Source organism: Chlorocebus sabaeus, chromosome 15 (genome assembly GCF_047675955.1).
Source record: "Chlorocebus sabaeus isolate Y175 chromosome 15, mChlSab1.0.hap1, whole genome shotgun sequence".
NCBI classification, from domain to species: domain Eukaryota; kingdom Metazoa; phylum Chordata; class Mammalia; order Primates; family Cercopithecidae; genus Chlorocebus; species Chlorocebus sabaeus.
The window spans coordinates 3203089-3226722 of NC_132918.1; the positions used below are offsets into that span (position 1 = coordinate 3203089).

Sequence of the window (23634 nt, forward strand, 5' to 3'; positions counted from 1 at the left end):
CAGCCTTAAATGTGAATGAAATTCTGACACATACTGCAACATGCAACCTTGAAAACATTACACTAAATGAAATAATCCAGTCACAAAAGAAAAAATACTGCACATTCCACTCATATGAAGTACTTACAGTAGTCAAATTCATAGAGATAGAAAGTAGAATGATAGCTGCCAGGGTGTGGTGGTGGGAAAGAATGGATACTTATCATTTAATGCCACAGTTTGTTTTGCAAGATGAAAAAGCTCTGTGGAAGGCTGGGCATGGTAGCTCATACCTGTAATCCCAGCACTTTGGGAGGCCGATGCAGGTGGGTCACCTGAGGTCAGGAGTTCAAGACCAGCCTGGCCAACATGACAAAACCCATCTCTACTTTTAAAAAAAAAAAAAAAAACCAACAATTAACCAGGCGTAGTGGCACACACCTGTATCCCAGCTACTCGGGAGGCTGAGGCACGAGAATCGCTTGAACCTGGAAAGTGGAGGTTGCAGTGAGCTGTGATTGCACCACTGCACTCCAGCCTGGGCAACACAGTGAGACCCTGTCTCAAAGAAAAAAAAAAAAAAAAGGCTCTGTGGATGGATGATGGCGATGGTTGCACAACAATGTAACTGTTACTTAATGATACTGAACTGTACACTTAAAGATGGTTAAATGGTAACTTTTATGTTATGCATATTTTGCCATGTAAAAAAACTTTAAAAAGTGGCAAGAGCTACAGGAACGCTAGGTAGGCAGGCAATGGGAAACACATCTCAATCAAATGCATCCAGTGGTCCCTCAGATGTGCCTTGTGCTGGGGCCATGGGACTCATTTTGTGAAGCTCATGAAAACAATATCTAGCAGTTCCAAAGGAGGGAGACATCTAAGAATGCAAAGCTAATGTCACTCTTTAAAATAGATGCTAAAAAAAGAAAGAGAGAACATAAACTTAAAAATCTCCAAGTTATATTTGTAGAGATTTAAGAGGATATAGCAGGAACTATCAAAATGGAGCAATCTGAAAGAGAGCAATCTGAGATTGTGAAACTTTGCCTGCTTTGAAATGAAAAATATTTTGCAGAATTAAAATCATGCAGTGGAAGCACAAACATTGGAACAATGCAGAAAGCTAAAGACGAGCAAGAATTCTGACAAAAAATATGAAAGTAAAATAATGAGGGGAAAAGGGAGGCTACTATTCAATACATTAAACATATAAATACAGAACTTCCAGGAAAAGAAACAATACAAGATGTTATAATAAAAAATACAGGCAGCTGAGGCAGAAGAATCGCTTAAGCCCAGAAGGTCAAGGCTATAGTAAGCCAAGATCACCACATGGCACTCCAGCCTGAGTGACAGAGTGAGACCTGCCTGTAATATTTTTTTTTTTAAACTTTAATTTACCATGGCACGTGTGTACCTATGTAACAAACCTGCATATTCTCCACATGTATCCCGGAACTTAGATTTAAAGAATTTTTTAAGTTAAAAAAATATTTTCCTGACATTAGTTCAAAATGCTTCATGTGTACCAAGAAAAATTAAAAGTATATTCTGGTGAAAATTATTAATTATAAGAAAAAAATCTGTTGGTATGAAAACAGAAAAACAATGTTTTATTTTCAAAGAAAAAATAAGCAAGTGTCAGACATTCTGCAACACTAAATATAAGAAAGAAGTTGAGGTGTGATCATGGAATTTTGGGGTAGTAAGATAACGAGCCAATCGGTGCTGTAGCTCATGCCTATAAATCAAGCACTTTGGGAGGCCAAGGCAGGCAGTCACTTGAGCCCAGGAGTTTGAAATCAGCCTGACCAATATGGCAAAACCCCATCTCTACTAGAAATACAAAAATTAGCCAGGAATGGTGATGCTCACCTGTAGTCCCAGCTACTCGGGAGGCTGAGGTGGAAGGATCACCTGAGCCCAAGAGGTGGAGACTGCAGTGAGATGCGATCACAGCACTGTACTCCAGCCTGAGCAACAGTGGGACCCAATCTCAAAAAAAAAAAAAAAAAAAAAAGATTATGAGCCAGAGTTCTGTATTCAGTAATTTGTACAGAAAAAAAAAAAAAAAAAAAAAAAGATATTCTCAGACAAAAAAAAAAAAGAAAGTACCCAGCAAGTAGGCCACTGAAATCCTTTACCAAAAAAATGTATTTACTCAAACTATTCTGGTCAACAGAGAAATTAACATTAAAGCTTGGGAATGGAAGAGATGTGATTTTAAAACTGTGGGGTGAATAATAAAACCACACAAACATAGACTTAGTATTTACATGTTATTAATATAGTCAGGAAACAATGCAACTGTCAAAAATTACTCTCAACAAAGAAGATACATAAGAAACTTAATGATAATAATCTGGGGATAAAAACTCAGATTACTCAAGGCAAAAAACTTTGATGTGCTGAATGTCTCATTTTGTACTGTGGGAAACATTGAATACTGTTTCATTGTTGACACAGAAAAATACAGGTTTAAATACATTTTTAAATAAGAAGAGAATAGATGAATATAAAACTAGAAATACCATGCTTAACTTCAAAATTAGGAGGAAGATTTGGAACATCATAACCGAGAATGAACACTTAAAAAGGGTTGGGCGTGGTGTCTCATGCCTGCAATCCCAGTCCTTCAGGAGGCCAAGGTGGGTGGATCACTTGAGTCAGGAGTTTGAGACCAGCCTGGCTGACATGGTGAAACCCTGTCTCTGCTAAAAATATAAAAATCAGCCTAGCGTGGTGGTGGATGCCTATAATCCAAGCTGTTCGGGAGGCTGAGGCAGGAGAACACTTGAACCCAGGAGGCGGATGTTGCAGTGAGCCAAGATTGTGCCACTGCACTTCCAGCTTGAGCAACACAGTGAGACTCTGCCTCAAAAAGAGAAAAGAAAAAAAATATATATTAAAAAGGAAATAGCAAGGAAATGTTAATGTAAAAAGTATAAAATAAGATGATAGAAGCCAGATCAAACATACCACATTAAGTGTGAATGGTTTAATCATTTCCTTTTTTTGTTTGTTTGTTTGTTTGTTTTTTGTTTTTTTAGTCAGAGTCTCACTCTGTTACCCAGGCTGGAGTGCAGTGGCTGCAATCTTGGCTCACTGCAACCTCCACCTCCCGGGTGCAAGTGATTCTCCTGCCTCAGCCTCCCAAGTAGCTGGGACTATAGGCGCCCGCCACCACGCCTGGCTAATTTTTTGCATTTTTAGTAAAGACGGGGTTTCACTGGTTAGCCAGGGTGGTCTCAATCTCCTGACCTCGTGATCTGCCTGCCTCAGCCTCTCAAAGTGCTGGGATTACAGGGGTGAGCCACCGTGCCTGGCCAATCATTTCTATTAAAAGACAAAAAAAAATGCATATTGGTCAAAACCCAATTCTAAATATATGCTGTTTTAAACCAAATGGGAGAGAAAAGGGATAAAAAATGAAAGGGCATAGATATGTCAGGAAAATGCAAACAAAAAGAAAGGAGGGTGATACTAGTATTAAACTACAGCTAAAAGTAGAATTTAATACGAAAACCATTAAATGGTAAAATAAAACTGTCAAAACACAATTGCAGAGGGAAACTCTAACATACCTCTATCAATCTTCAACAAATTGAGTGCCAAAAACAAATCAGTGTTTTATGGCTATAAGGAACTTGATGGAATGGACATATATAGTACTTTACATTTAAAAAATGAAAAAAATTAAAATGTTTATGAAATATTGAGATATTTTGATCCCATCATAAAAAAAATTATGACGCATTTCAAAAAATGTGGAACTTGTTCTGGCAGTAACAGGCAAATAAAACTGAAGTATAGTTACACTAGGATCATCTATTTTTCAAATTTGATGTAAGTCTAGGACCTGTATACATCCACTTACCATTATTGATTTTAGCATTCAGTGAGAACAAGACCAAAAAGACCTGTTATTTAACAAGCACCAAGTTTATAAAATGCTTCCTTCTTTAAGAATGAATAAAGAGTAAAACATATAGGAATTAAAGGAAATGTAAAATAAGGGAGTAAATAATAGCATATGAAATGAAAATGAGATACTCCAGCTGGGCCTAAAAAAATTCTTTAGTAGACTAGAATCTTCATAAGAGGGCACTAAAAGGCATGGTCTCTACAAATCAAAAGAGAATAAGAGGGGGCCGGGCACGGTGGCTCACGCCTATAATCCCAACACTTTGAGAGGCCGAGGCAGGTGGATCACAAGGTTAGGAGATCAAGACCATCCTGGCTAACATGGTGAAACCCCGTCTCTACTAAATATACAAAAAATTAGCTGGGTGTGGTGGTGGGTGCCTGTAGTCCCAGCTACTCGGGAGGTTGAAGTAGGAGAATGGCGAGAACCCGGGAGGCGGAGCTTGCAGGCAGTGAGCTGAGATTGCGGCACTGCACTCCAGCCTGGGCCACAGAGCAAGACTCCGTCTTAAAAAAAAAAAAAAAAAAAAAAAAGAGAGAGAGAGAGAGAATAAGAATAAGGCTGAGATGAAAATGAAAAATAGTATTCAAAGATATGAATGAAATATGGACCTATTGCAAGGAAATAGAAGCACAACAGCAGAATTAAAATTCACTAGCTGGAATTAATGAGTTGTGTATTCTATCAAAAGTCAAACCAAGCGGGTGAAGGAAGTGATAGTATAAAAGATAGGCAACTAGTACTGAAGCCAATTAAAAAAGACATCTAACTAATAATTTGGACATCAGGTTTTAAAACTATGCAAGGCGAGGGGCGGTGGCTCATGCCTGTAATCCCAGCACTTTGGGAGGCCGAGGCCGGTGGATCAGGAGGTCAGGAGTTCAAGACTAGCCTGGCCAAGATGGTGAAATCCCATCTCTATTAAAGATACAAAAATTAACTGGGTGTGGTGGCAGGAACCTGTAATCCCAGCTACTCGGGAAGCTGAGGCAGAGAATTGCTTGAACCAGTGAGGCGGAGGTTGTGGTGAGCTGAGATCAGGCCACTGCACTCCAGCCTGGGCGACAGAGCAAGACTCCGTCTCAAAAAAAAAACTGTATGCAAAAGTAAAATGTATTCAAACAGCATATATGCACTGATACAAAAAAATTCTGAGATAAATTTGGGCCTAAAAACCCAGATAATAATTTTTAAAGCCTGAAAAGACGTGTTTGTCTGAAAGGATGAGGCAGTAAAAATAAAATATTCTGAATTCCTTGGTTCAATTATGAGAGAGTCATTTCATTCCTGACGCTTAAATTTAGAAGACAACAGTTATAGAGTTTTCAATAACCCACCTTCTGAATCAAGGGGTCTGAGAAAACAAACTCCATGTAGCAAACTAAACATTAATTAAACAAAGGAGACAGCAAGGAAGCATTAAAATGATAATAAAATAGAGCGTGAAAATGAAGACACCAAACACCTCAGTTATAACAATTAACGTAAGTAAACTAAATCACTCATTTTTAATAAAAGTTTTCTTATTGGATCAAAAATGAAAATTCAGCTTTATGTTGTTTACCATAGGAGCCCTTAAAACAAAGTGTCGTGCAAAAATCAACACACTGAGAAAAGGTATAGCAGGGAGATGCCACAAAAACTAAAGCAGAAGTCATGATACTGATATATCATTAAATAATACAATGAGCGTTGTTTTCTATAAGTGAAGAATCAAATTCACAGGGAAGATATAATGGTCATGGAAATATACACGTCAATTAATATTGCACCCCAAACTGATGGAAACACGATAGCAGTGGAATATTTCCAAATACCACTCTCAGGCTTTCACATATCAAGTAAACAAACATAATATATATACAGGAATTGTGTAATATAATGAATACTACTGAAAAAATTATATGCTGCGTAATACCCAAAACACATAATAAAATTTCTTTCCTAGGGCTCGTGGAACGTTTATAAAGATTAATTATGGTTATTAAAGATTAATTATAGGTTATGGATAAAACCTCAGCAGGTTCCTCAAAGCAAAAATAGTAAAAGTCATAGTTTCTAACTGTTAGAAATGAATTTTATTTACTTACTTATTTTTTAACTTTTAGGTTCAGGAATATATGTAAAGGTCTGTTACATAGGTAACCTTGTGTCACGGGGGTTTGTTGTACAGATTATTTCATCACTCAGGTATTAAGCCCAGTACCCAATAGTTATCTTTTCTGCTCCTCTCCTTCCTCCCATCCTCCCCACTTAAGTAGACCCCAGTGTCTGTTGTTTCCTTCTTTGTGTTTGTAAGTTCTTCAAGTTCTCATTATTTAGCTCCCACTTGTAAGTGAGAACATGCAGCATTTGGTTTTCTGTTCCTGCGTTACTTTGCTAAGGATCACAGCCTCTAGCTCCGTTCATGTTCCCGCAAAAGACATAATCTTGTTCTTTTTATCACAGCACAGTATTCCATGGTGTATATGTACCACATTTTCTTTACCCAATCTGTCATTGACGAGCATTTATGTTGATTCTTTGCTATTGTGAATAGTGCTGCAATGAACATTTGCACACATGTGTCTTTATGGGCAAATGAATTATATTCCTCTGGGTACATACCCAGTAATGGGATTGCTGGGTCCAATGGTAGTTCTGCTTTTAGCTCTTTGAAGAATCTGCATACTGCTTTCCACAATGGTTGAACTAATTTACACTCCCAACAACAGTGTATAAGTGTTCCCTTTTCTCCACAACCTTACTAGCATCTGTTTTGGTTTTTTTGAACTTTTTAGTAATAACCATTCTGACTGGTATGAGATGGCATCTCATTGTGGTTTTGAGTTGTAAGAAATAGATTTTAAAGATGAACAATAGCAGAGGGAACTGTCAATAAATTATGTGTAATTACACAATAAAATACTAGGTAACCAGGGAAAACAGCATTGTATGTAGAGGAATGTTTAATAACACCAAATAATGCTCACCATATACTGCTAAGTGAAAAAAAAAGACAAAAAGAACTAAAACAAATTTGAAATTTTTTTAAAGAAATGCCTACATATATATGGATAAATTCTAGAAAGAATTTACAGCAAAATGTTAATTGTCATTATAGTTGGATGAGATGATATTTGATTTTTCTTTTAAAATCATTTAAAAATATGATTTGTATTCTTAGCTAAGACTACTATCATGCTTACACTGTTGATAGTTTGTGGAATATGTTTTCTTCCATTTTCTTTGATAATAAAAGTAAGAATAGGCCAGGTGCAGTAGCTCACACCTAATCCCAGCACTTTGGGAGGCAGGTGGATTGCTTGAGCTCAGGAGATTGAGACCAACCTGGGCAACATGGTGAAACCCCGTCTCTACCAAAAATACAAAAATGTAGCAAGGCATGATGGTGCGCGTCTGTGGTCGCAGCTACTCAGGAGGCTGATGTGGGAGGATCGCTTCACCCTGGGAGGTAGAAGTTACAGTGAGCCAAGATTGTGCCACTGCACTCCAGCCTGGGTGACAGAGTGAGACTTGGTAAGAAAGAAAGAGAAAGAAAGAAAGAAAGAAAGAAAGAAAGAAAGAAAGAAAGAAAGAAAGAAAGAAAGAAAGAAAGAAAGAAAGAAAGAAAGAAAGAAAGAAAGAAAGAAAGGAGGGAGGGAGGGAGGGAGGGAGGGAGGGAGGGAGGGAGGGAGGGAGGGAGGAAAGATTTGCTTGTTTCTGGTCCTCTGGCTTTTTGTTGTTGTTCTTCAAACTTCTTCAAAGATCAATGAAAGTGGTTCAGTAGCCTCCCTGGAGGTTCTGGTAGTCTTTATTCCCAAGCAATAGACTAAGCTGTTCTTTGCTGTTGTTGGTCTAAAATGAACTGGCCCCACTTCCCAGAATTCCTCCACCTGTTTTTTTTTTTTTTTTTTTTTTTTTTTTTTGGCCCATAGTGGGGTTTTCTTGTTGTTATTGTCATTTAGTATTTCAGATCACTTTCAGCTATTTTTTTCACATTATAATTTTTAAGTTTAAGTTTGTGCCATCTTCCTATATGTTCCTTGGTCGTATGCCTTTCTTTTCCTTGTTTTCTAAATGTCTTTTTCAAATGGGAACCCATGGGTGAACCTGCAGGCACATCTTTTAAAGGAACTATTCCTTTTCCCTTTTTATTGGAATGATTTTTGAATGCTTCCCCATTTTGGAAAACTTCAGTCTACTTCTATTCCAGAATCTCATGTAATCATAACTGTCTTCTTTTCAACCTTTTAGACTGCCTAAATCTAGACTTCTTGGCTATTTATTATAGCCAGGCTTCTCTTCATTGACAATCACGGCCTCTGAGCTGGGGTGGCTTGTTTCTCCTAATATGGCTCTTCTGCTTGCTTCACCAAGCAGGGTCTTTCTGCTGGTCAGAATGAGGGACCGAGAGAAAAAAACAAAAACAAAACAAAAAATTAAATTAAAAAATAAAGAATAGGAGACAGAGGAGTGTATCTAGTTAAACTTCTTTATTCCATGTCAACGAGGGAAATAAAGAGACTTGTCTGATGCTCTGTTTTTAGCTGAAAAGGGCTTTTTGGAAGTGTTTGGCCAGCACAAGACCACTTTCACTGCTCTCACTTCCCTTATGGCAGAATACCAGTGGCTGGGAATCCACCCTCCGTTTCTTCCTGTGGACAAGCGGCCTGTAGAAAATGCTCATAAGGAGCTCACATGTGTTCTTTACCAAATTCTGCTCACTCACGATACCTCTAGGTGCTCTATCCTTAGGGTCGTGAATTCCCGTAACAAAACAATCTCTTGCTGTCTAGACTGATCAGCCCATCAATGTAGTTTCTAATATTCTTTATAATTATATATACATATGTGTACGTGTCACCAGGTACCTTCCCTCTCTTGTTTGTCTTTGTTTTAGCAGCAGTTCCTGGATAGATTCATGGTATTATCCCAACACTTTTTTATTTTATTTTATTTTATTTTATTTTATTTCATTTTATTTTATTTCTGAGTTGAAGGTTTCACTATATTGCCCAGGCTGATCTTGAACTCCTGGGCTCAAGCCATCCTCCTTCCTCAGCCTCCCAAGTAGCTAAGACTACAGGCGTGTACCACTGCATCTGGCTCTATCCCAGCTTTTTGATCCTCTTACTCATCACCCTGTAGTAAATACATGTCCCCCATGCTTAGTAGATACAAGTCCTTCATGACCTGACAGGAACTTACCCTTCCAGCGTATGATAAATCATCGTCCAGAAATATACAGCCAGTTAGTGATATCTGCTTCCTTGTTATCCCAGAATCGCAACGGTCAGCAGAAAGAACAATGATGACATTATCCCTATTCCCAAGTCCTTCACAGTCTCACCCCTCAAACTAGTGGGAGATTCAGTTAGCCTAGGAGATAAAGTACCTTGAATACTTGGAAAAGGCACTGAACACAAACTGATAGTTTAGTTCTTGACCTGGAAAATAATTGAAACTTGTGGTTTTTGGTAAAGTCTCATGTGCAGAACAGACTGAAATGAGTGAGAAGATAGTTATGAGACCAGAGACATGCTAGGGCCATTAAGAAGCCCCTACCCAGAAACTGGAGGTGCCATTACAAAGAATTTAATGGAGAGAAAGGGGCAGAGCTGAGAGAGAAAAGACAAAACTTGGTGAGTTGGTGTCTGATTTGGTATTGAGATATCAGAGAGGGAAAGGAGACTGAAGGTACATAAAGTCAATGTATCAAGCCCAGGAAATGTGGAGAATGACTTCTTCATTGAAAAAGTTAGTTGTTTAGTTTTGGAGATAGAGGTGGGAGAAAAGTAAGTTTGAGAGTAGATAATTATGTATTTAAAAGTTACACCTAGCAAGTGGTTGGAGGAATGAATGTGTGCATGTGATTCCGCCAGCAACAGGGTGCCTTTCTGACCAAAGTAAACTCAGCATGTGGTTTCACACTCTGATCAAAACAATGTCAGTCAATCAAATAAAATGATTTATTTTTCTTTAGTTGGGGCTGGTTTCTGTTGGCTATTTTTGCCTAGTTCAAAGTGACTCACCCAGGGAGACAGTCCTTCCAGTTGGGCTGTAATTTATTAAACACATTCAGCCAAATGACTAACTCTGTGCTCTTCTTCCAACCCCTCCAGTGTTATTAGTCTGGCCCACACATCCAGCCACCCCTAACCCCTGCAAGCACATGTTTCCATAAAGTTTATAGCTTTTTAAACTTATTTATTCATTAACAGCTTTTAGAGGTGAAGGTGAAAATTTACAACATTTTGTCTTCTACAGCTGATACTGAAAAGCGTCCTCTTTCCCTCCCATCCTCTTCCTTGAAGATTTTTCATCTCTAAATTCATACTTGCTCTCATTTTAAACCATTTCTCCATTTTATGAGGACACTCAAGGGATCAGGGAATCTTGGCACATTTACCTGTGTCTGATAAAGAAAAAAGGAAGGGAATTAACATCTGCATAGACCTATGTGCCAGGCACGGTGCTGGGAAACCTATATTCATTATCTTTAATCCTACTGTGTAAGGTGATACCACTATTCCCATTTTCCAGATGAGGAAACTTGGGCTCAAGAGATTAAGTGGAATAAATAGTATGTTCAAGACCACAAATACAGGAAATGTCATGGAGGAGATGCTGACTCAGGTCTGTTGGAGCTTGGGGTGATACTCCTTTCTGTTTCCTGGCAGATATAGATTTCCGGGTACTGCTGACACTTTGTGCTCCACATCAGAAGCCAGTGGTACAACAGAGCACCAGAGAAACCTTCAATATCTCACAGGCTCCAGTGTACAGGCCTCTTGGCACGCCACCCACCCCCACAACCCACACACATGCTTCAGTAAGCTGGGCTCATTATTTTGGAAGATTTGGGGGAAATGAAATAGCACATTCCTAATTAGTTTGAACTGAGGAACCCATTAGCTATATTTTTTATTGAAATTGAAAATACAAAAACATAATCTCATAGCATGAAAAAACCTCTTTTAAAGTTACACGTAGTTAGGAGTCTTGAGGTTTTGATTTTAGTAGTTCCTCTCTCCAGTGGAGGCATGTAAGACACAGTTAGTAAACAGGAGTCTTTTGTGCTCTTTCTTCTCAGTCAACCATGTCAACATCGTTGCTGGCTGAGCTCTTCTTTCTCTGAGCTCCACAGCCCTTAGCACACACAGCTCAGTACTATAGCTTTTATGGAAGCTCTGTGATATCCCCAATGAGCTTTAAGTTTACTGATGGCTAAGGTAATCCTAATTCATCTTCGCATCCCCCATAGCTCCTAGCAGAGTATTTTAAACATACCAAAAGCTTGGTAAATGCACAAGCATAATTGCCTATTGAACATCATTATTTCAACCAACTTTATAGGAAAGGATAAGCTAAATAGAAGATAGAATAGGATTTCAAGCTAGAAAAAGTCCTCTATAATTTCTGGTGTAGGGGACCTTCAGGTGAAGGTAATTCATTTATTTAACAATGGTATACATTTATGTATCATTCACAGATACTAAAATTCACATGTTTATAAATACTCATAAAGAATGAAAAGACATAATACATATTGTTCATCTTATAAGCCCACATACATTACACGTGTTCATATATAGTACACATAGATATGTTCCATGCAGTAACTGCTTGGGTGTCTGCCTTCGAATCAATGTTCCGTAAGGCTCCATCTCTAACCAACATAGTTAAACTTTGAAAAGATTGAGTTGTGCCAGAAAAAAATAGAAAGAAGCAGACCAAGATGGTAAAAATAAGGATTTTCCTTCAAATTTTTAAAAAGTATAAATAATACATTAATACATTCCCTTTTTAAAAAAGAATTAAAATATTACAGATAACAAAACCTCAACTTCTAAACTTTATATATTTCTTGGAAGTAACCATAATTACATTTCGTGTATATCCTTTCACATCTCTCTTTTTTACAGTTACATAAGAATATTTGTACCATTACAAATATTGCATGTAATTTTGAGAGGTTTTTAAATTGACATTTACTAGTTCTAACAGTCACAAAAAGCTCCACAAGGGAGATTCCATTATCACTTGCGTGAGGAAAGTAGGACTCAGATAGACAAAGACTTCAAAAAATTTACCAAAGTCACGTAGCTAGTAAGTACCAGAACTAAAGTGAGCCTTCCTAACCATGAATAAAATATGTATCCATTTATTCAGATTTCCCTATTGTCCTGCTATAAATGTCTATAGGTTTCTCCATTTTTCTCCATGAAGGTCTTGCACATTAATTGTTAGATTCACTCCAGTGCACATTCTACTTGTTTTTTGTTTGTTTGTTTGTTTTGTTTTGTTTTGTTTTCCAGACAGGGTCTCACTCTGTTGCCTGGTCTAGAGTGCAGTGGCTCCTTCTTGGCTCACTGCAACCTCTGTCTCCTGGGCTCAAGGGATCCTCCCACCTCAGTCTCCCAAGTAGGTGGGACTACAGGTTCACACCATCACACCAAGCTCAGTTTTTAAATTTTTTGGTAGAGATGGGATTTTGCGCTGTTTCCCAGGCTGGTCTTGAACTCCTGGGCTCAGGCAATCTGCTCATCTCGTGCTGAGCAGATTACAGGCTGGGATTACAGGCATGAGCCACTGTACCCAGCCCATTCTACTTTTTATTAAAATTTTGAAAAAGATTTTTTCTATTATGCTATATTTCCTAATTGGCTATTGCTAGTGTAAAGGAAAGCCACTAATTTTTTAATATTGATTTTGTATCAGTCACTTTGCTGAGATCCCTTAATAATTTATATTTATGTGATCGCTTGGTTTTTCTAGATTTGCTATCATATCATTTAAAAATCATGACAGATTTGTCTTTTCTATTCCAATTTATATACCTCTAATTTTGTCTTATTTAACTGCGTTGGCTGGGATCTCTCATAGACTGAGACTGTTGAATAGTAGAGGTTCTAACATGCATCCTTATCATGTCCTTGATTTTAATGGTAATGCTTCTAGTATTTCACCATTTAAATATGAAGTTTGCTGTGGGGTTTTGGAGGATAGCCATTATGAAGTTAAAGGATGTTTCATTTACCTTCTGATGTGCTTAGAGGTTTTGTTTTTTTGTTTTTTGTGATATTTGAGTATTGAATTTTGTTAATTTTTTCTACATATATTTTGTTCATTTTTGTTAATTTTGTTAATTTGTTAATTTTGTTAATTAATTTTGTTAATTTGTTAATTAATTTGTTAATTTGATAATTTTGTTAATTTTTTCTACATATATTGAGATGTTCTCTTGTATTCTCTATATGAAGTTCTCTTATATTCTCTTATATTCTGTTAATATAGTATATTGGTAGGTTTTATAACATTGACCCAGTCTTGCCTTACTGAAACAAACCCTATTTATTGTTATTTTAACACTATACTGAATTTTACTATTTTATGTGGGGTTTTATTCTATTTTAGGCGAGGTTGGTCTATAATTTGTCTTTGCATTTTCCTTGCTAAGTTTTTGTTACGGGGTTATGCTAGCCTCATAAAATAAATTGTAACTTAACATCTTTTTCTGTGCTCTGGAACAGCTTATGGAAGAGAAGAACTATCTGTTTCTTGATGACTCTTAGAACGGCCTGTAATACTGTCTGGGCCAGGAGGGTGGGGCACGTAGACTTTTTAATATTGGTTCAGTTTTATCTATTATTGAACTAGTCAGGCTTTTCTAATTCTTGAGTCACTTTTGATCACTTATATTTTTGCAGAATTTTCCCATTTCATCTAGGTTCTTGAATGTGGCACTATAAAGTTGAATATAGTAGTCTCTCATAATTTAATAAAATCTCTTATATTTATAGTTATGTCTTCTTCTTCATTCCAAATATTGCTACTGGTTCTTCTTCTTCCTCTCCCTCCTCCTCCTTCCCCTTCTCTCTCTCTCTCTCTCTCTCTCTGTCTCATACTCTGCCAAAGGATTGCCTATTTTATTAGATTTTTCAACAATAATTAACAACCAAAAGGACTTTTGCTTTTAACCAAAGCTGTCCAGTTTTTAATTTTGTTTTCTTTTGGGTGCTAGTTCATTAATTTCTGCCCCTGTCTTTTTTACTGCCCTCTTTGGCTTCACTTAGATTTCTTTTGGGTCCCTTTTTTAGCTTCTTGAGTTGGAGGCTTCATTCATTTTTGTTTTCATCTACCTTGTTTTCTAAGAAATTTAAGGATACAAAGTGTCCTTTAAGCATTGCTCTAACCAAATTGCAATCTACTACATTGATATTTAAAACTTTCATATTTTCATTTTTATAAACATGGAATTACTTAAGAATGCATGGATCTTTTTCTTAATTTTCATATTGTTGCAGATGAAATTTCCTGGGATGCAGATTCTGAGATGGAGATTGCCATGCAGAAGTGTTATGAACTTTATTAGGGAGTATGCTTGGGATCACCATTCGTGGAAGGGAAGGGACAGAAATGGAATTTGGTGAAGGGAGAAGCTGGATTGGGATGGTCCTGCAGAGTTTCTCCCCACTGGGGTGAGATGACCAGGCTTTTATACCATACTACTGTGTATCATCCGGTCACTGGATGTGGGCTGCCCAAGAAGGGGGCATGATCTTGGACAAGGCAGCTTTTTAGAGTTAAGGCAATTCCTGAAAATAATTGACAGGTGAGAGTTGTCTGCCAGCACCACTCCCAAGCATCTGGAAGATCTGATTGGCACAGTTCAGCCCCTACTACAAATATGTATAATATTTTAGATGTACATACTAAAAGGTATTTAACAACCCTATATTGTGTGGCATTTAAATTGTTTAGACTTTTTGCTATTATAAACAGTGCTGCCACAAATGTTCTGGGAGTTGAATTCTTGTGGAAATAATAGTAGTTGCGAAATTAATATTGTTATTACTGTCCATAGTCGCTTTCTTAAGATAAACTTGTAGAAGTAAAATTTCATGGAAATGTACATTTTAAGGCTATTGGCATATAGTATTACCTCGGCTAATTTACTTCCACACTAGCAGCATTGGAGAATTTCTGTTTCCTTCCTTTCTTACCAACAAGGATATTAACTATTTTTAAATTGTTAACAATTTGGTAGGTGGCAAAAGTATCTTACTGTTGTTTCTATCCAATGGAGTATGGTTTAAATGAATATGAAAACAAAAGGCATTTCCCAGCCTAAAATGATGGCACCAGATACCATGTGGCAAGAGTAAAGGGTTTACATCTAACATTTCTGGAAGGAAAATGAAATTACTGTCTAAAAAGAGCTTAAATATTACTTACTTCACTCACCACAATTATCAAATTAGGAACTTGAAGCACAGACAGTAGAACTGACTGCTTAGGCCAAAGCGGGTGGATCACAAGGTCAGGAGATCGAGACCAACCTGGCCAATATGGTGAAACCCCGTCTCTACTAAAAATATAAAAAAATTAACCAGGCACGGTAGCAGGCGCCTGTTGTCCCAGTCACTCGGGAGGCTGAGGCAGGAGAATCGCTTGAACCTGGGAGGCGGAGGTTGCAGTGAGCCGAGATCGTACCACTGCACTCCAGCCTGGGCAAGCTACTAAATACTAGGACTTGGATTAGACTCAAGGGCTCCAGGTCATACGACACCTTTTATTTGCTTTAGAAAATTAATTTTTTCTTCCTTTCTGTTTTCCAAACCCCATCAAGCTGTGGTGTTTCTGTAACTGAGGTTTATGAGCACCTTGTGAAATGATTTCAATGTTGTACTTTATTCAAATGGCAATGTTTAAAATTATTACAGGCATATTTGCATTTTCTTGATGACTTTCTTATGCCAAGTACTGCCACACGCCAATGCCCATTAACTTTGTGTCATATAACATAATGGCGGGGAACAGCCTCCAGAGTCAGAGCGCCTGGATTGGAATCCTGGATTCATTCATTAATAGCTCTATGACCTAAGACAAGTTACTTAACCTCCATGTTTCAGTTTCCTCAGCTTTAAAATGAGCATAATATTTGTATCTGCCTAATAGAGTTGTTATGAAGAGTCAACCAGCTAATTCATGCAAGATGTTTAGGACCATCTGTCACATTGTAAAGGTTACCTAATATTAATGAAGTATTTATTTCAAACTGGGTTCCAGACACCTCTGGGGTAGAGGAGGCCATCCAGGGACATTGTCTGGGCCAGGCATGAGGTATACGCACCTCTAGATGCTGTTGTCCACAGTGCTGAATCATTATTGCATGATTGCCCATTAGGACACTGTTGGTTGGTGGAGGAAGAGGCACCTGGCTACCCAGAGCCTTCCATAAACTCAACCCTAGGCTTCTGGAATGACCCGGTAAATCCACCCTCCATCAGTTTACAATCTAGAGATGGTACTAATAATCTTCGTAGGTCTGAGAAACAGTACGGATGCAGAGTGGAGTGGGGGGATATGGGCTTTGCGTTCAGGCAGACGTGGCTTTGAATGATGGCTCAGTTTTCCGCAAGGAACCTAGTCCCAGGTGTAATATTACCTTAAGAGATTATTTTGAGGATTGCATTAATACAGAACAGATAGTAGACTCTCAGTAAACGGCTGCTGCTGTTTATGTTGCTATGGGAAACAAAAAGGGGAAGAGGAAAAGGAAAGGAGAATTAGAGAATGGGAGATCAGGCGCTGGCAGAAGAGAGAGGGGAGGGAGAACACGAGCGCTTCATGAAGTGGCGAATGATGACTGGATGACTGACCTCAAGTTCCTCCTAGTCCACGGGAACTTACCAAGCTGAGCATGGTTTTACATACCGTTCCAAACTTGAACGCTTTCTCTTTAGTGTGGTTTTTTTTTGTGGTTATTGTTAAAACACACACACGTACACACCACACCACTATCACCACAATACCTGGGCATTTTTACAGAGCTGTCTTTCTCTAGACCTGCCCAAGCCCCATACTCATGCCCAGGGCTCTGCAGTGTCTCTTCGCTGACAGATCCATTTCTGGTGTGGGAATGAGTTGCTGGCCTTAATAGAGCTGTCATTTTCTTACCTTCTTGGAGTTTTGGTTTGTTTCTTGTCCATTTGCTTTATGGTAGAAAATCATATCTGTTCTGTGCCTTCTCTAGATGAGTATTTTGCACAAAATGTTATAGAAGGAGTATGAAAAACAGAACCAGATTGGAAAGAAAGGAAAATACTGCAGGGAATATAAGTCACAACATGACAATTTTAGGAGTGTGGCATGATGACAGTTTTCTGGCAGTCATGGGCCTCCAGCTTCCCTGTAATGTTTTCCTGCCTCAGGAAAGTGGAACTGACTTGACAGACCCAAAATCTGTCTGCTTAAGGTCCCCATTAAGAAGAAGAAATAGCTCCAGATACTCCAAGTTTCTCTTCTTAGTCCTGTTCCTTACATTCACGTAAAGCAGTGGTTACAAAACACAGGCATGTTGCTGGGTCACCCTGAATTTCTCTAGCTCTTGTGTGGGTTCCAATAATTTGCCTTCCTAACACATTCCCCAGGTGGTGCTGATGCTGCTGGGATGAGGACCACGCTTTCAAAACCACTGACAGAAAGTCTTACTAGTGATGCTCTCATAAACAGTCCATTTTTTGCTGCTTATAACAGGATATCTGAAGCTGGGTAACTCACAGAGAAAAGGAACTTATTTCTTACAGTTATTGAGGGTGAGAAGTCCAAAGTTGAGGGACTGCATCTAGTGAGGCCCTTCTTACTGGTGGTGGCTCTCCATAGAGTCCCAAGGTGGTGCAGGGCATCATATGGTGAGGGGGCTGAAGGTGCTAGTTCAGATCTCACTTCCTCTTCTTATAAAGCCACCAGTTCCCCTCCCATGATAACCCATTAATCCATGAATAGATTAATCCATTCACAAAGGCAGCATCCTCAGGATCCAATTACCTCTTAAAGGCCCCACCTGTCGATACTGCCACTTTGGGGATTAAATTTCAACATGAATTTTGGAGAGGACAAACATTCAAACCATAGCAAACGTTATACAAATAATCCTCGTAATAACCTTGTGAAGCATGTGTTAATATTTTCATCATTCCCATTCAGAGATGAAGAAGAACCTACTAATGTCACACAGTTGTATGGGATAGAGCCAAGATCTGAATTCTGGTCTCTAATTCTAAAGCCAGACTTGTGCTTGGTGCTCTGGGCAGAAGTCTCCCTGACTTTAGGCATGAGTCTAGGGCAGCTGTTTCCCCAGGTAGTAATTTCATAAAGGAGCCCTCCACTCACAATCCCTTCCCACATCAGCTCCTCAGCACTCGAGTTCAGAATCAGACTTTTCCATTGCTATTCACAAGCCTGCTTCCTTCACATTTCCACTGTTAAAGGCCCCAGGTGGCAAAGCTGAGTGAACTCTCCCGGGTTTCACAGAGGTGGCCCCAGGGCAAGAGCAAGGGTTTTTTTCTGAAGTCCCATGTTTTGCCTACAAATTTCCTGCATGTTTTGCATTCTATTCCATTCTGTGCTCATGTTTAATATAATATAGCTTTTTCCCCTCAAATAATATTGGCTTTTCAGGAGCAGACCATGGTTTTTCTTCTGGCTTCCATTCCCCTTCCATGTTGAGGACCGGGGCGTGGCATCTCCAAAGTTGATTTATTAATGGCATCTGTACCTGCACAGACCCAATGCTTAGGTTCTCAGTACTCATTCAGCCAGAGATGTTACCATGGGCTTTAGAACAACACAGACTTAGATTCCTATACAGTCCTGTCATTTACTGGTAGGACAACTTGGGAGAATTACCCTGGGCCTGTTTCTACAGCTGTAAAATGGGCATAAAACATACCTTCCTCACAGGGTTTGGTGCATATTACAAATGAAGTTTGCAAGGCACAAGACGTGTTGCAATCTATAAATGGAGGTTGCTGCTATTGCTTGTTATTACAATGATTTTTTGAGCAGGTGAACAAATGAATGAATGACCAGTCCTTAGACTGTGATGCCCCTGAGCTACACTCTTCTTAGACCAACACTGTCTGCCTGTGCCAAAGACAGACCCCCAACGTAGCAGTTCTCAACTTCTCCTCAGAGCCCAAAAGCTTTTCCTGGGCACCAGCCGCTCCCAGCTCCCTGACCTGGGCACTTGGTTCAGCCTGACATTTTCATGACTATCCTGTGGCAGAGATTCTCAGATTCACTCTGAGGCCACTAATGGTGTACAAAGTACCTCTCAAATGAAATTCCTCTCTGAATTCTTATGGATAGAATGCAATTCCAAGACTTTTATGTTTATGTTTGTTTAAGGACTATATGCTGGTAATCTGCTAAATGAGTTATTAGGTATTACTCATATTTGCCACTCATAAACTTAAATTAGATCATTGCTAAGTTCCCCAAGGGCTTTAATTCAGTTATCTGTGAAATCAGGCTGCTTCTATATGCTCAGCAGCTACAGCCCCCACACTTAAGCAGATGGTTAGAATCCTGTGACCTAGGCAAGGCCCCGTTGTTATCATTGCATGTCAGTCTTGCTTCGGGTAGGTTGTGGTTTTCAGCTACTGCTATTCTTGCTTATTAATTAGAAATTATAGTTCACTTGACTTCATCATTATCATAGTAGTTTGTGGAGGATATTTGGTTAACCCTACAGCAGGCAGTGATACATATTTGCATCGAAGGTATTTTTAGCCTATAATTTTCCAATTACTAGATTTTAAGACATGAGTAAGTTGCAGTTCAAGCATGAATCATGCAGATTCTGTTGCTAAATAGACACATGCATAACCTGCCGCTAAAAGTGCTTGTGTAGTTGTCTTGGTTATCTATGATTACGTAACTACCTCAAAATGTTGTTGCTCCACATTTATGTTATTAGTCTGTGTTTCTGTGCATTGGGAGTCCAGACCAGGCTGAGTGGGGGCGGGTTATCTCTGCTCCACATGTGATGTCTGCTAAGGCTGTTAAATCTCAAACGACTTCTTGTCCCACAACACAGCTAGGATGAGACTTAGATGACTGGGTGCTGGCTGGAGTGGCTTGGCTGGGGTCTTCCATCTTGGGCTTCAGTTCTTGTCATCAGCTGAGTTGCTCAGTTCTCCTCTCTGTAATGTTAGATCTCCCTTCATCCATGTGACCTCTCCACGTGGTCTCTATGTGATCTATCCAGCAAAATGGCTGAACTTCTTACATGGCAGTTCAGTGCCCTTAGGAACACAGAAGTGGGAGCTGCCAGGTCTTCTCAAGGCTTATGCTTGACACTGACACAGCACCACTTGTAATGCACTATCTTGGTTAAGGCTAGTTACAGGTGCAGCCCAGACTCAAGGGAAGAAACTAGAAAGGGCATAAGTATCAGGAAGCATGGTTTGGGGGACCACCAGTGTAACCGATGACCACAATAGTGACAGTTCATTGATAAATTCAAGCAACTTATGTAACTTACAAAATACTATCAGATTAAACATAATAAAGAAACTTGATTGTAAGTTTATATCTGTTATAACTTTATAACCCTGATAGCCTATACTTGTGTAGGTCATTATATTTTAATATTAAAATGTAAGTATTGATGTATATTTTATGGTAAATTAAGTGACTCATAAACAATATTATCAACAACTGTACTGCAACTTGTGTCTTTTGTTCCTCCTGAATTCTTTTTATCACCCAGTTCTTCCTCTATAGGGACATGTAAATAGATGTGGTAGGATCTTTGACTCCGTGAAAATGATCTTGGTCAAAAAAAGGTTGAGAATCATTTTTCTAGTGTCAAAAAAATGAGCTCTTAGAAATCTTGTAATTGCTAGGGCTACAAAGTGGACAGGACATTCTTTCTGCCCTAAAGGAGTTCAGAATCCTGTAGGGAAGAGAGGTGGTAAGTACATGCACTCAGCAAACGTCATAATGGAGAAAAGCCCAAAGTGCTACTGGAGAGCAGAGAGGATATGCCCAGCCACATCTGGGCAATTAAAGAGGGCATCTTTAGGTACAACTTGAACTAAACTCCAAAGGCTGCATAAGAATTACAGGGTTGAAGAAGGAACAGTAGGAGTAAAAGCCAAAGATGGGGCACTTGTCAAGTTGTGACTTTCCACAAGTCTGAGAAGAGAGGGGTTTTTGTCTTTGTAGCTTTTAGTCTTTCTTCCCTTATGAAAATGTACTCATTATGGCTTTGTAATAAACCTTCAAATGCACATAAATAGGCTTCTCCAATCTGATGTCATATTCATGAATTAATGTTTTTAGGAGAGCAAAGAGGAGATGAGGAGGTGTTTGTTCCTGGATAATTGGGTATGGCTGATTCATTCAAATGAATAGAGAGACCCAGGGTGCAATTCAATACTCATTGAATTTGCCTTCTTCCTCCTGACTTGTGATTTCCATGCTGACATCTGTACAGAACAAATAGAATTTGATCTAGTATATAAAATTGCAGAGCTAGAAAATGCATTAGAAACCATTATTCCCACCCCCTCATTTTATAGACAAGGAAACTGAGGCCAAAGGAGCTGAAGCAATTGCTCAGAGTGACATAGCTGTAGAGACATAAAATACTCTTCTCCTAGCCAAGTCAGACAATATCCAATCTGAGTTTTATTTAGAAAATCCTATTCAACTTTTTCTGTCAGAAAAGATGCTTGGGGTGGTAATAAGAAGATTGTTCATACTGCAAAGAGCCTCTGAGAGGGGAGTGACCGAGCGGGCTGCTGAGGGAAGTGCCGAGCTTTGCAAGGGAAGTGCCGAGCTTTGCGAGCTACAGAAAGCCCTCCTGGGTATCAGCTGTCACCTTCATCAAAGGGCAGAAGCCAGAGGCGGGCTGTCCCGTGGGATACCACCTGGAAAGTCAGGCAGTGTTTTAGGCCCCTAACTTTTCTTGAAGGAAGTAAAGAATGGTGTAAGGCCAGGCGCAGTGGCTCATGCCTGTAATCCCAGCACTGTGGGAGGCCGAGGCAGGCAGATCACCTGGGGTCAGGAGTTCGAGACCAGCCTGGCCAACATGGTGAAACCTCGTCTCTACAAAAAATACAAAAATTAGCTGGGCATGGTGGCAGGCTCCTGTAATCCCAGCTACTCGGGAGGCTGAGACAGGAGAATCGCTTGAACCCAGGAGGTGGAGGTTGCAGTGAGCTGAGATCGTGCAGAGCAAGACTCCATCTCAAGAAAAAAAAAGAAGAATGGTATAGCTCTTTCCATTGTGAAGTCAAGCACTGAGCTACAACGGAACAATCATGATAATGATAATATGAATATTTGTTGAGTGATAGCAGTGTATACCACATTACCTCATCACCCCTCCTCAGCAGGAATATCAGCTCCTTCAGGAAGCTTTTCCTGATTCCTTGTGCCTGCTTCAGACACATTACAGGACTCCATAAATCTCTGCGCATATCTGCACCACTTCTCTTGCCAGCTTGTGTGTTAATTATTAATAGCTGTTTGGGTGTCTGTCTCCCACAAGGAATCGTCAACTACCACAATAGAGGAATATATAGAATTCTGTGGAACACAGCTGGGAGAATAGGCAAATTTGCTCAAAGAATTTCAAAAAGCTGTAGAAAAGAAGTGACCTTTTAACCCGGATCCAAAGAGATGAGTAGAGATTTGTCATAGGAAGGGAGGAGTAAAGGGCATTTCAAGTAGATCAAATGCATGATGTATTTGTCAGTCCATAAGGCTTATGGGGTCCTCCCACATCCAGGCACTTTGCTAGTGCTAACAGTAGACAGAAGATAGATTTGGCTGGAAGGTGGAGTGTGGGGGAGGAGGTAATGGGGGTGAGAACGGGGAGGTGAGTTATTACCACAGGTAAAGAACCTTGTGGAACTAGCTAAGGAGACAGTCCTTTTTTGCCTGGAGGCCAAGGGAGGCCTCTGAAGGATATTAAGGAGGTAAGTGTCAGAATCCAATTTAATTCTAAATGAGAAAGATCTCTATGGACAGGTATGGTGTGATTCATAGGGTGTATTGATTAGTGAAAAAACAATGTGCAGATAATGATCTATAACGTGCTACCTTTTGTATTAGAAAGAAAGGGAAGCCAGGCACAAACATTCACATATAATCTCAGCACTTTAGGAGGCCGAGGCAGGTGGATCACTTGAGCCCAGGAATTCAAGATTAGCCTGGGCAACACAGTGAGACACTGTCTCTACAAAGAGTTAAAAAAAAAAAATTAGTAGATCATAGTGGCATACATCACAGCTACTCTACCGGGAGGGCCGGGAGGGGGCTGCTGAAGTGGGAGAATTGCTTGACCCAGGAGTTCAAGGCTGCTGTGAGCTGTGATTCCACTACTGCTCTCCAGCATGAGACAGAGAGAAACCATGTCTCAAAAAAAAAAAAAAAAAAAAGAAGAAGAAGAAGAAGAAGGAGGAGGAGGAAAAGGGGAAATAAGATATTCATTATCTTCTCACATGTGCAAAAATAAACACAGGAAGTATAAACTAGATACTATAAGGTTGAGTGGGAATAAAATAGAAAAGAGGAGCTGGGAACAGAGTAAGAGGAATGAAGGATACTTCTTTCAGTATGTCTTTTTGTTTTTGTTTTTGTTGTTTTTGTTTTAAGAAAGGATCCCATTCTGCTGCTCAGGCTGGAGTGTAGTGGTGCAATTATAGTTCACCACAACCTTGATCCCTCAGGCTCAGGTGATCCTCCCACCTCAGCCTCCTGGGTATCTGGGACCACAGATGCGCACCACCATGCCTGGCGAATTTTTTTGTTTGTTTGTATTTTTTGTACAGATGGGGTTTTGCCTTATTGCTCAAGCTGGTCTAGAACTCCTGGGCTCAAGCAATCTGCCTGGTTCAGCCTCCCAAATGCTGGGATTACAGGGGTGAGCCACCAACGCC

At 39.4% G+C, this 23634-nt stretch overlaps 1 protein-coding gene across 12 annotated transcripts in view; it reads left to right on the top strand.

Moving 5' to 3' along the window:
- The window catches only part of DGKG (diacylglycerol kinase gamma), a 227318-nt gene that overhangs the window by 12373 nt on the left and 191311 nt on the right, over nt 1–23634 (top strand). Inside the window, exon 1 of one of the 12 annotated variants that reach the window (XM_037988477.2) lies at nt 22107–22671. The exons of the other annotated variants lie outside the window; for them this stretch is intronic. The gene's annotated coding sequence lies outside the window, so the exon portion shown is untranslated. Of the gene's footprint in view, nt 1–22106; nt 22672–23634 lie in introns of those variants that run through there. 12 annotated transcript variants of the gene reach the window in all.